The 11,876-nt window shown below is 33.5% G+C and overlaps 1 long non-coding RNA gene across 1 annotated transcript; it reads left to right on the plus strand.

Moving 5' to 3' along the window:
* The first annotated feature begins 7,658 nt into the window (after positions 1–7,658).
* On the plus strand, positions 7,659–11,401 carry LOC140013865 (uncharacterized). Its single transcript, XR_011820695.1, has 2 exons — positions 7,659–7,857; positions 10,975–11,401. It is a non-coding gene; the product is annotated as an uncharacterized lncRNA (long non-coding RNA).
* Positions 11,402–11,876: the final 475 nt, after the last annotated feature.

Below are 11,876 nucleotides of genomic sequence, written 5' to 3' on the forward strand. Positions count from 1 at the left end.
ATAAAAGGAAATTTTTTAAGAAAACGTGAGGAATTTACAATTTCAATAATTAACATTAGAATCTCTAGTAAAATATGAAAGATTTAAGAAACCGTTTAGTCACAAGTAAACTAGGGTTTTTGATTAAAACATTAGGGTTTCTAGTCGTTTAAAACGAAATAAGGTTTTAAATCAAACCCGAAGAAATATACTTTAATATTTTCTTCACAAACAACCTCCTAATATTCGGGATGTTACAGTATTCAAGTCATACACATATATCAAACCAATTGTAACCAGTGTACAGTAATCATATTAGGGCAAGTGCGATAAAGTACACCCTTGTCTAATCAAACAAGTCAAGTATTGTCCAATCACATTAACAAAACATTTCATTCTAGCACTAAGTTTAGTCATGCACTTGGAAATACTCACTAATGATTTACTGCTTTTCAAACCAAGCTCAGGTTCAATCCCCTAGCTAGAGTCAAAATCTGTGATAAAATGTCGCGTAACAATTTGTAATCAATTAGGGTTTCAAAGTATATGACCTTCACTTAAAGAAAATCAAGTAAATAGAACTCATTTAAGTGGTGATCATAATACTTAATAAACCCTAGAAAATACATGCTCGCTCTTTTGATTTCAATAATGAAGCAATTAAAACTTTTAAATTCGCAACTTGGTGTAAACAACTAGAAAATCTTGTTTAAAGTGGCCGTTACTTTGTCTTTGAGAAATATACACTTTTGGCAAAATTTCAGCTTATAAGTCACCCCCAAGGTCAACTTAAGCATCCCTAAGTAAACTAAGACCAAATCAATCACAACTCACACCCCTATTTCCACTTTCATTCGCTTACCCCACAAGAGGAAAAACGGCCAGCACTTCCCCTATTTTCCTTAAAATTTTCCTCCTATTTTCCAAGCCAAGTTTCATGTCAAATCAGCCCAAATCAATTCCACAAGGTATAAAGTAAATTCAGTCCATATACTAGGCTACAAAACCATCTAATTTGAACTTATTCCTAGCATCATATACCAAAGCTGGAAATTTCTCTAATAAAGCTGAAAATTCCTATTTTGAAGCTAAAAGTCACAATAAAGCTACAAATCATCACATAAGTCCATAACCAAGCTAGATACCATCATATCATGGATGAAAAATATAAAACAAGGCTGAAATTTCACCAATCTAAATTATCATCCATAAAACTTCCAATTTGAAGTCATCTTCTCCATAAATTGCAAGATAAGAAAGAGAAAGGAAGTTTTCCAACTTAGTATCTTCAAACCCCTTGAAGAAAGTGAAGAACCAAGGCTTTCTCTCCAAAAAAATCTCCACTACAAGCTTCCTTGCTTCCTTAGTGCAACTTTGTTCGGTTTAGATTTGTGATTCTTGTTGATCTTCACTCAAACAAGGCAAAAATCAAGATAGAAATGGAAGTTTTTCTTCTCTCTTTTCTATCCCTCACTCTCATCCAATATGAAGAAAGGTGAAGGGAAATTTTGGCTAAAAGAAAGATAAGAAGGAAAGAAAGCCTTTGGTCAACAAAGCTCTTGATCGCCGACACTTGGCAAGCCAAGTTTTTTCCTCCTTTTTTTTGTCCTTTACTCCCCTTTTTGGTCAAGAATTTCAGCCAGCCTTAGGGCTAAATTAGGGGAGAATAAATGAAAGGAAAATAAGAAGGTTAGGCAAAGAAAATATTGGTCAAGTGGTATCCTCAACCTGTAACAAACGACGCACGTCGGTTCAAACCTATTTCACTAATTCTCTTATACTTTTGTTTTAACTTATGATTCACTAACTTACTCTTAGCACTTTTAATCACGTACTTCCTCTTACGTAATATCCGCTCTTATCCACCGAATTTAGTACACACACCTCACCGATTGATCACGCTACTCCAATGCACCAAAACCCTATCTTACACTAACTATAAAAGTAAAAGTAAAACTCTCGACTCTATTATTTATTACAACTATTAAGGGAGTAAATTAATAGTAAAAAAATTATAAATTAATTTATTCAAAATAAAAGGGAATTATAAGAAAATATAGATGAATTTTCAAGTCCTCGCAATATCAAATAGTAAGTTACTATTAAAGTTGCAAATTTATGGTCAATTATTGTAAAGCTATTAAAGTTAAAATTCATTATCTATTATTGCAAGAGAATGAAAAGTTAGAAACTTCAAACCAAGTAACTATGAATATTAGAAATAAATATGAAGATAAGTTGGTTATGAAGAGATACATATGAGGTAACTATCAATTAACTTAAGTGATGAGTTTGCCATTATCAAGAATGTGATAAGTTGTAAGTTATGAAACTTTTTGTCTTTCTCCATTAATTGAGTTATGAATGGCTATTATATAAGAGTTGGCCTACAAGCTATGGTAAACTCTTAGCTTTCTCTTTGTATAATCCTTGGTTAGAAGCCTAAGGAGAAAAGGAAACATACTTGATGGAGTCAGAATGAAAGTTGCATAAATTACGGAATGAATTATTATGGGCTAACTCTTAGGAATCTATGAGAAATCTAAGGTTGTAGTTATACTATATTGGTTTAGTTGTGTCTGGGATGGACTAAACAAGTACATAGCAAAGATGTTTGGAGTTCAAAAGCTCAAATCGGCTTAAGAATGGTGAGTACTTTTTTCAAAAACTTATTTGAAATTCATGTGCTTGGCAAATAAATTTTGTTACTATATTTTCCAAATTATGTTTTTTAAACTGAAAACACTTGTTTGGTGAAAGTTCAAATCTTGCAATATGCGATAGAGATTTTTGTAATTTTAAACCATCAATTTTTCAAGACTCATGGATTATTGTGCAACAATTTGAGTTTGAATTTTCAAAAATTTATGAAAATATGAATTTTAATGGAATTTTGTATTCGTAGTGGGATTAGTAATTTGTGAATCCAAAAGTTATTCATGTACTTTGTGTATATACTACTCTATTTTGAGTATGTTCTTGTGAATCCGGAAATAAACTTTTGGGGGGGCTATGAACTCGGGTATGATTTTTGGACCCTTCATGTATTAACTTATGAAAGTCGGGAAGGCATCGGATTGACAATAAGTAGCTATGACCTCCGTCTGGCAAGATCAAGAGGTTTAATGTTATATGGCATGCTTAAAATTTTAATTTTTGGAGATATTTCGGGTATCCCATTCTGTTGATGGCCATCGTGTAAACAAAATATGGTAATGTCAAGTCATGCACGCAATCTATGGAGTTGTATGATTTTTTTGGGAATTTGTTAGACCAATTAAGTTTCGGTAAAATCCTGCATATTGACAATTGTGTATAATTTGCAAATATATTACTACTTGATTTTTAATCATGTCAAAGATATTGGAAATTTTGATAATTAGTAAAAAATATTTGATAGACAAGTTTTGAATCTCTATCATGGTTTTATAGAATGTTTTATTAATAATTTTATTTAATGTCATTTGCACATGTAAAGATTGTGATGGGGCATTTGCTCATGAAATTTTTTAGAAAAGAAAAAAAAAGGTTGAGGAAGAGACTCTACTAGAGGAACTATCAAAGGGATGATCATGTGAAGGATTGATTAATATAAAAAATTTGGAACCGGATGCATGCGAATTTGATTGGGGATATAATTTTGTATAATGGTTACAGTTAGATTATTCTTTTGAAAATCTTGTATAAGTTTTATTGTATTATTAAAAAATTCGTTTCAATGAGGATTTTAGGATTTTAAATGTGTAAGTTTTTTGGTTTAGTTTCCTGAGCTTTGGTGAGAACCCAGACAAGCAGCCAATTTGCCTATTTTTGACAGGATCGGGGTGGTTCGTTACACTCTAAGTGATATTGTACATACTAGTGCTAAAGGCACATGTGATGTGTGTGCAATTCAGAAATTTTTTTTTGAATTAATTTTATATAAAATTTTCACTACTAAAGCAAGCTATTGTATTTTAATCTTTTTCCCATCAAATAATGTTACTTTGGTAGACCCAATGCTTAGAGGTAGTCAATTCATCAAGATGTGTTTAGATTACTTATGGTTAAAAAAATAGTTATAGGTACTTATTTTAGCAATTTGTGTTTAGGTAGTAAAAAAATAAGTGATTTTCATGAGGGTAAAGTTAGAAGTATATAAAGTGACAAAAAATGTTTACCCCAAATCTCCAACTCTATCTCTGTTGGGATCTAAGCGCAGAACAAATGACTTGTAATATCAAGTACACAATAATTTAATGATAAACAAGTCACAAGTACGACAGATAAATGACACATAAGATTTAGCATGGTTCAACTCTATCATTGAGTTTCCGTCCATAGAGAGAAAATCCGTTCTTTATTATGAGAGGAAAACCCTATACAAGAATACATTTTGAACCCAATTTTAACCCCTTGTATACCATCTCTCATCTTCTAAGAACCCTCTTTCACCCCATGTATAAGGTTGTATGTCGTCCTTGTGCGTCACTTTGTAATATGCGAATCCTCACCTATTTATAAACTACATTACTTGGCCAACATCCAAGTAATAACAAGAAATAACTACTAATTTATAATCTTATACTAAATAGAAAATAATTCCTAATTCCTAAATTCATACAAATAAGAAATTCCTTGATTACTATTTCAAGTAACTAAAAGCAATTAGAAAACTAGTTACTTTCACACAAAATAAGAAACCTGTTTTAAAAAACTAAGTTAATTTTCTAACAAATCTCCACCTTGGCAAATATTTCTTTTGGCAACCATTTGCCTTCAACTACCAAATAATATGGTATAGAACTACACTTCCAAATCAATTGTAGACACCAAAATTTTAATAATCTATTCTTATTATTTATTTCATTTCATTTTTACCTTTTACCTTTTAATTCTCATTTTTAAGGAAATTTTTTTATTTATTTGTTTGGTTTTGCAGGAAAATTAGAAAGAGAAGAAAAGGAAAGGCAGAGAAAAAAAAAAAAAAAGGTTTCATCATATTTTTTTTTTAAAAAAAAAAAGCCACGCGCTCATGCAACGCACGCGTGCATCATCTTCCATGGCTTCGTACCGGAAACCATGGAGAAACAGTACAGTACCATTGCAGCTGCAATTTTCATCCACTTCCACTCTTTTTTTTTTTTTTTTTGCATTTTTCCTTTCCTCTAAGTCCCCCAGTACATGGCCACCTGACCTCAATCCGAATCATCAAGAAAATTCTGGAATCAAAGCGATCCAATGGCTTCAAAGTTGTCAAGAAACCCAGCTCTAATCTCCACTATTGCTCCTAGGTTTTGGGGGGTTTTGTTCCTATAAAAGTTTCAAAAAATGCAGCACTAGGAAGAGAAAAAAGAGGGGAGGTGGCGGAAAAAGGAGAAAACAGAGGGAGAGAGAGAAAAAAAGAGAGAAAGAAAAGAAGAAGAAGAAGATTGCAGAAAATTTTCGGAAAAAACAGGTTGGCCGACCAGCCATCTTCGAGCTCAACTATGTTCGTTGGGGAGGAAGTTTCGTGCTAAAAATTTTTGGAAAAAACCACCGTAACGCCTTCGAATTGAAGCTTAAACCGGCTGCCTCCACAACTCTTGAGCCTCGATATCAGTTTTGCAGATTCGTTTTTTAGGATCTCTCCTCGAGATTTTTTGTGTTTATTCGTTCCCTGAAGCATTAAGAGGTAATTTTATTCATCCCTATTCTTTCACATGTGCTCAGATCTTTACCCAATCCATCAAAAGTTTGCTGCATCTGTTCTTATTCTGTTCTTCTTTTGATGTTCTTCTCTAGCTTAGATTTCTGTTATAATCTTGTGTTAATTTAATAAGATTGGATGTCAATGATAGGATTGCGTAATCTTGCTGTTTTGAGTCGAAAGTTTTGATTTTCGTTTGGATTTTGCTCCCTGCGCCTGATAGAAACCCAGAAATTGCAGCAACCTTCGTTGGTTCTTGCATGGAAGAATTGGCAATTATGTTTTGACCCCTCAACTTTTAAATAATTGTATTGTGACCCAAAATCTGTAAAAACTAAATCAATTTTTGTCCCTTTTTAGTTTTAATCCCCTTTTGCATATTTGAAGTGGATTTTGGGAAAGTTAATTTTGGATTTTAACACATAATTAGGGTTTAATTAATTTTTGGTAGATTTAATACCTTGTTGGGTTTTAGTAAAAATGCATTAAGATTTTGGTTAATGTTTTCTTTAGACTTTTGCTAAATAGATGTTGGTAGATTTTGGTTGGGTTTGAGATGGGCTTAAAGGAATAGAACTCATGCATTTCAGTTGGGCTGGAGTGGTGAAACATAGCAGGCTGGCCTGTTCTTGTGCAATGGGTTTTTCATTGGGCCGAGATGGTAGTGGCCCAAGAAACTAATAAAATGGCCTAGTGCCTGTTTTCTTAAAAAATCTAGTAGTGTTTATTGCATTTCAGACCCTGGCCTTCCGAGTATTTTTACTGTAGCCCAATAAATTTTGAATTTCTTTAATTAGATTCCTAATTTAATTTCAATTTGGTCCCTAAACTTTATTTTTCTTTGATTTTGACCTCTAATCTTGTAATAATTACAATTTAACCTCAAAAACTTTCTCAAATTTTTGCAATTAGGTCCCTTATAGTTTTGATTTCTTAAATATAAATTTTTTATCTTCTTTAATTGTTAATTATACTTTATTTAAATATTTTAATTGGTAGATTCCATGGTTATATCCATTTTTTTATGATTTATTTGTTCATTAAATTGGTGTCTTGACTATTTTGTTAATTTTTAAAGCATAAATAGAACAAATTCAATCTCATTTAACCACTACTTCAAGGGAGGTACTTTCTTTTATTATTTTAAATCCTCTTATATACTCCTATGTGCTTTTTATGTGTAATTACATGTTTTGAGTGCTTTTTCTTTTAATTACCCGTTTTATTCATTTTAAGTTTCATTTATTCAATTTAATTTTGATGATTATTTGAGAGACATTTAAATGCCAAGTGGTAATAGATAGATACTCAAGACATGTATTTAGTTAGACTATGTAATAGATAGATTCTAATTTTGCCAAAATATAATTAGTTATGTGAGGACTCGCAAAATTTACTTATTTAATCTCCTATTTCTAGCTTATTTAATTATTTATTTGGTCTTTTACTCCGAATATTATTTTCTAAGCTCTTGAGACCTAATTACATGGAAATATAGTTTCATTATATTTTTAAAATGACTTGTTTCAAAAATTAATTTTCGGAAGCTCGTTTTGTAAAAATAGTGAACACGTCTTTGGAAATCTTGATCGATTGAGAGTACAATAGGTTTGAAATATTGGAGACATGTACAATGGACCTAAATTAGGCATTTTAATGTTTAAATACTCAAGTGATAGTTATTAGTACTATCGTTATAAGAATTTCTCGGAGGTTTCGCGTTATAGCGATAAAATTGACGGTACACGTTTCCACACGCGTGACTTTATTTGAGGGACCTTAGACCCTTATTTCGGGATAATTAAGAGTGAATATTATCTACATGAATATAAGTGCATTAGAGGTTTAGTGCACTAGTGAACCAAACGCGCGAGAAATCGAGCCGAAACGCGCCCAAACGCACCCTAGTGAGAGTTGACTTTGGGGATGATTTTTGCACACACATTGTGTCTTCCTTAAGAAGCTAAATTTAGACCAAACACTCTCTCTCTTAGTCTCTCTCTTGGCCGAATTCTCTGCAGCAAAAACACAACACAAAGTTGCCATTTTCATCTTCAATTCTTGCACAAAAACTTCATGGATTCACACCAAATTTGAACTACACTTAGCTTGTCACGTGGAGAGATCATCTAGCTAGAAAAAGGAGGAGTTTCTCACGGTTTCTTGGAGCATCTTGAGGACCGAAATTTCTGGTTTAAAGCAACAAGGAGGTATAACCTCATCCTACACCTTAAGCTTGGTTTATGATGGTAGAAATGCATCCTTAAGCTATTGCATGTGTATGGGTATCTTGATATTGTTGGAAAAATGTGAAAATGGGGGCTATGGATTCCCACACTTGGGTTGTTGCTGATTTGATGATTGATGGTGGATATATTGTTGGTTTAGTGGTTAAAATGATGGATTAATGGTGTGTAATTGATAGAAATTTCATTGGGTGCAAGAGGCAAAAGTTTCCGATTTTACCCCTGCCTTGTCCGACCACTTTTGTGCAAAATTTTGAGGTTCTAATGACTTGATTATGTTGTTTACATGTTATTGTGAGTGTGTACAAAATTTCATTGAAAAATAACATGATTTGGTTGGTCAAATGAATTGATTTCGAAAGTTAGCAAATCTGGAAAATGATTCCCGTATTGCCCAGGCAGTCATTTTGTATCGGCTATAACTCTTTACTCCGATGTCGAAATCAAGTGCCGTTTGCGGCATTGGAAACTAGACATTCTCAGATTTCCATTGGTACCAAATTCACGTTCTGGTTCCACTTGAGTGAGCCACACCATTCGTTTGAAAATCACTGCCCTGTTTCGTTGCTCTCCAGGAGACAGGACAGAAATTGCTTCTTGATGCTCAAAAACGAGCTGTTTGTAGATAGAATTTGAAAATGGTTTCTTCTGAGAAAATTCAGCTTTATAAGAGAGCTTTCCAACGCCATCAACCACGTCCAATTCCAAGTTGAATTGAGTGAGTTGTGGCCAAAGTTTGAAACTGCTACAGTGATAGAATTTTCCACTTGGACAGATTTGTAACTAACAATGATTTGGGACTTGTTGTTTTGGAAAATTTGATGTCCAACACCTACCAAACTTTAGATTAGATGTTCCTTGGACTTTGTTTTACAAATAAACCAGATTTGGGTTGGTTGCTTTGGACAAAATGTTTAAAAAGGAAAGAAGAGCTAGAAGACAGTTTTACCTTGGAAAATTTCTTGAACTTTGATGGTTTAGTTAACTACCTTACCGTGTGAGTTTTCGTATGAAACTTGGTAGAAACGTTGTTCACATATGGAAGATTTAGTGTACCAAGTTTTATGTATTTCCACTGCCAACTCGGTGACCAAATGATGCTTCGAATTTAGTTTTTAAACCTGGAAAATAGCCCAACCGTCTTAACTTTTTCAGCAACTTGGAGCTACTATATCTTGGTGCTCGAAACTCCGTTTCTCATTCCGCTTGTTTTTTTATACTCATGGATTGCAACACTAATTGATTTCCAAATTTCAAAGGTTAGTTCAAAACAAGTGAATTTTGCCGAATTTCCAAAATTGGCCAAAAACCAACCTTGAAACTGTCTTAGTATTCTACAGCAGTAACTTTGATCCAACTTTTGAATACCTTCCATTTGGGATCATGGAAAAGTGTCTTCTAGAAACTTGTAGTACTCGGAATGTAGTTTCCAATGGTATCAAGCGTTCCAATTTTGGACCTACGTAGTGCAAGATACGATTTTTCTAAAATTGACACCCAAAGCTGAAATTTGGCAATTTCTTAGAAAATGAGATTTTGGAAACTTGCCTTCTTTTCTCGATACCGATTGAACATTTTGAACTCGATTTCATGAAAAATGTTAGTCTCTCTCTTTAGACTTTCAAACTCTACTCTTGAGCCTCGATTATTAATAATTAAGGCCCAATTTATGAATTCCCCTTAGATTGTACAACCTTCTTTGATAAGTAGGAGTTCTAAGTGATAGTGCATAATAGTTAATGGTTATTTGCTCAGGCGCTCAAGGGGACCTTCAAGAGGAACTCGAAGTGGACGCCTAGACACTTGTTTGAGTATTTACTCTCTTGTTGCAATAGGTGAGTGTTCCATATAGGAATACGTAATTGGAATAAGTCTATGACATGCTTAACTCCTGGTCATTAGGTGTTAAGTGCTATATGTTAAGTATTTACCACACTCATGCATATTTGAATAGTGTATACTTGAATTACTCGACATGAAACATCTGAAGTATGTATATTTGAACTATTCGATATGAAACCCTTGAAGAGCATATTTACGTGACTACTTGAACTATTCGATATGAAATGCTTAAAGAGCATACTTATGTGATTACTTGAAATACTAGATATGAAATGTTTGGAGAGCATATTTACATGATGTGTTTAAATGATTAATTATGCTATGGAAGCATAAGTCGGTTGGAGTGAATCTCCTCGACTCTTACGTGGTGAAAGTGAAAAACGGCCAATGGCGGCCTATTGAAATGACATATGTCTACCAATTAACCGTAATTACTACCGTTAACCGTTTACCGTTTACCGTTAACCGTGTTTACTTACCGTTTTCTAATCTATTTGGTTACTTGCTTACTTGGTTATCTGCTTACGTGATCACCAACTTACTTGGTTACTTGACCACCTGATTACTTGATTATCATGAATCACATGTTATATGAAGCTGTCCATCATTATTAGGCGAGTGTGTACTTTACCTCACTCGACCTACTCAAATGATGAATTTTACCTTTTGTCGAATTACTTGGTTACTTGTGCATGTTGTAAGCTCTAAGCTGAACTTGGGCCCTGCCCTTGGTTACTGACCTACTCGAGCCAGGACTGGGCTCGGTCGGGTAGGTTGGAACCCTGGGCCACCGTTTCGGTATACTCGAGTATTACCACTGGAGGGATAAGGCGATGGCCAGACCGTACCGTGGGGATCAGGAGTCATAAGGTGCAGATGACCGACGGAGTTCCACTGGAACACCGTATCCTACCGTATATGTTTACCTTGTATCATGATAATTGTTTCATGCTAAAATGTCAACATGAAATCCTGAACTATGCCTGTGATATGCTCCATACCTGTTACCTGACCAATGTACTTATATCATGATACCTGTTTCATGATAAATGTCTCGTATCATGATAAATGTCTCAAATTACTCGTACAATGATTATCACCTCATGATAACACGCCATTGTGTAACATTGAACCATGCATATGATATGCCCAACTTACTTGATTTATTTGAACTGTTAGAGTGTCTTGGAACCTCACTGGGCTGTGTAGCTCATCCCACGTTGTGGTTTTCTTTTACAGGGTTCGAGACCAAGGGTGCTCGTGAGTAGTACTAGATTGTTTTCTTTTGAAAACTTTAAGTTATATTATAACGGATGGCTATTGTACCCTTTTCCGTTGGGTTGTATTTAAGCTTGGAAGCTGCATAATTGTAAGTGTGAGATATTTGGAGTACTTTAATTATGTATTGAAGTTACTTAAAGTATTTCGAGCTTTTGAATGATGGATTGTAGTGAGTCCTGGCGAGAGCTGGGCAGGCGTCCCGCGGATACCCTTTGGTTCGCCTTAGGGAGAAGTGGGGGCGCTACAAGTTAGATAAGTGTAATAGTTAGGTTATTATTCTTTTTAATCTCTCCCTTAGATTGTAGTTAGGGTCCCAAATGTAATAGTTGTGAGAACCCTGAAAATAGACATATAAATATCAGTGCATATTTTATTTGCATTTTAATTCTTTAATAAATTTTAGCACTAAGTCTAATTGTTTTCAGATAATTGCGTAGAAATAAACGTTATGTGCAAAATAAAAGAATTGTGCTAGACTACTAAACTTCTTGGTTTTGTTACATTCACTTCATATTTCGATGGTAAGCTATTTCATTGATCTAATCATTAATTTCTTCGAATTCTAGAATGGTAATTAATTGTTTTGAAATAAAAGTGTAGAGATAATTTTTAAGTAATAAATAATATAATTGTGCCAATATTGAATTATCCGGTTTTGCTATATTAAATTAATATTTCTTGAGTTAGATTAATTTATCGCCTTAAAATAAAAATACTAAAATACTTAGTTTTCTTAATGTTGAAAATTAATGTTACCTGAGTAGAGTAATTATATAAAATTTCTTGAATTCCTATAACTAAGTCTAAATTAGGGAATAACGTTAAATACTAATAAGAATGTTCACTATAAGACAAAGCCT

Source organism: Coffea arabica, chromosome 8c (assembly GCF_036785885.1).
Source record: "Coffea arabica cultivar ET-39 chromosome 8c, Coffea Arabica ET-39 HiFi, whole genome shotgun sequence".
Lineage (NCBI taxonomy): Eukaryota > Viridiplantae > Streptophyta > Magnoliopsida > Gentianales > Rubiaceae > Coffea > Coffea arabica.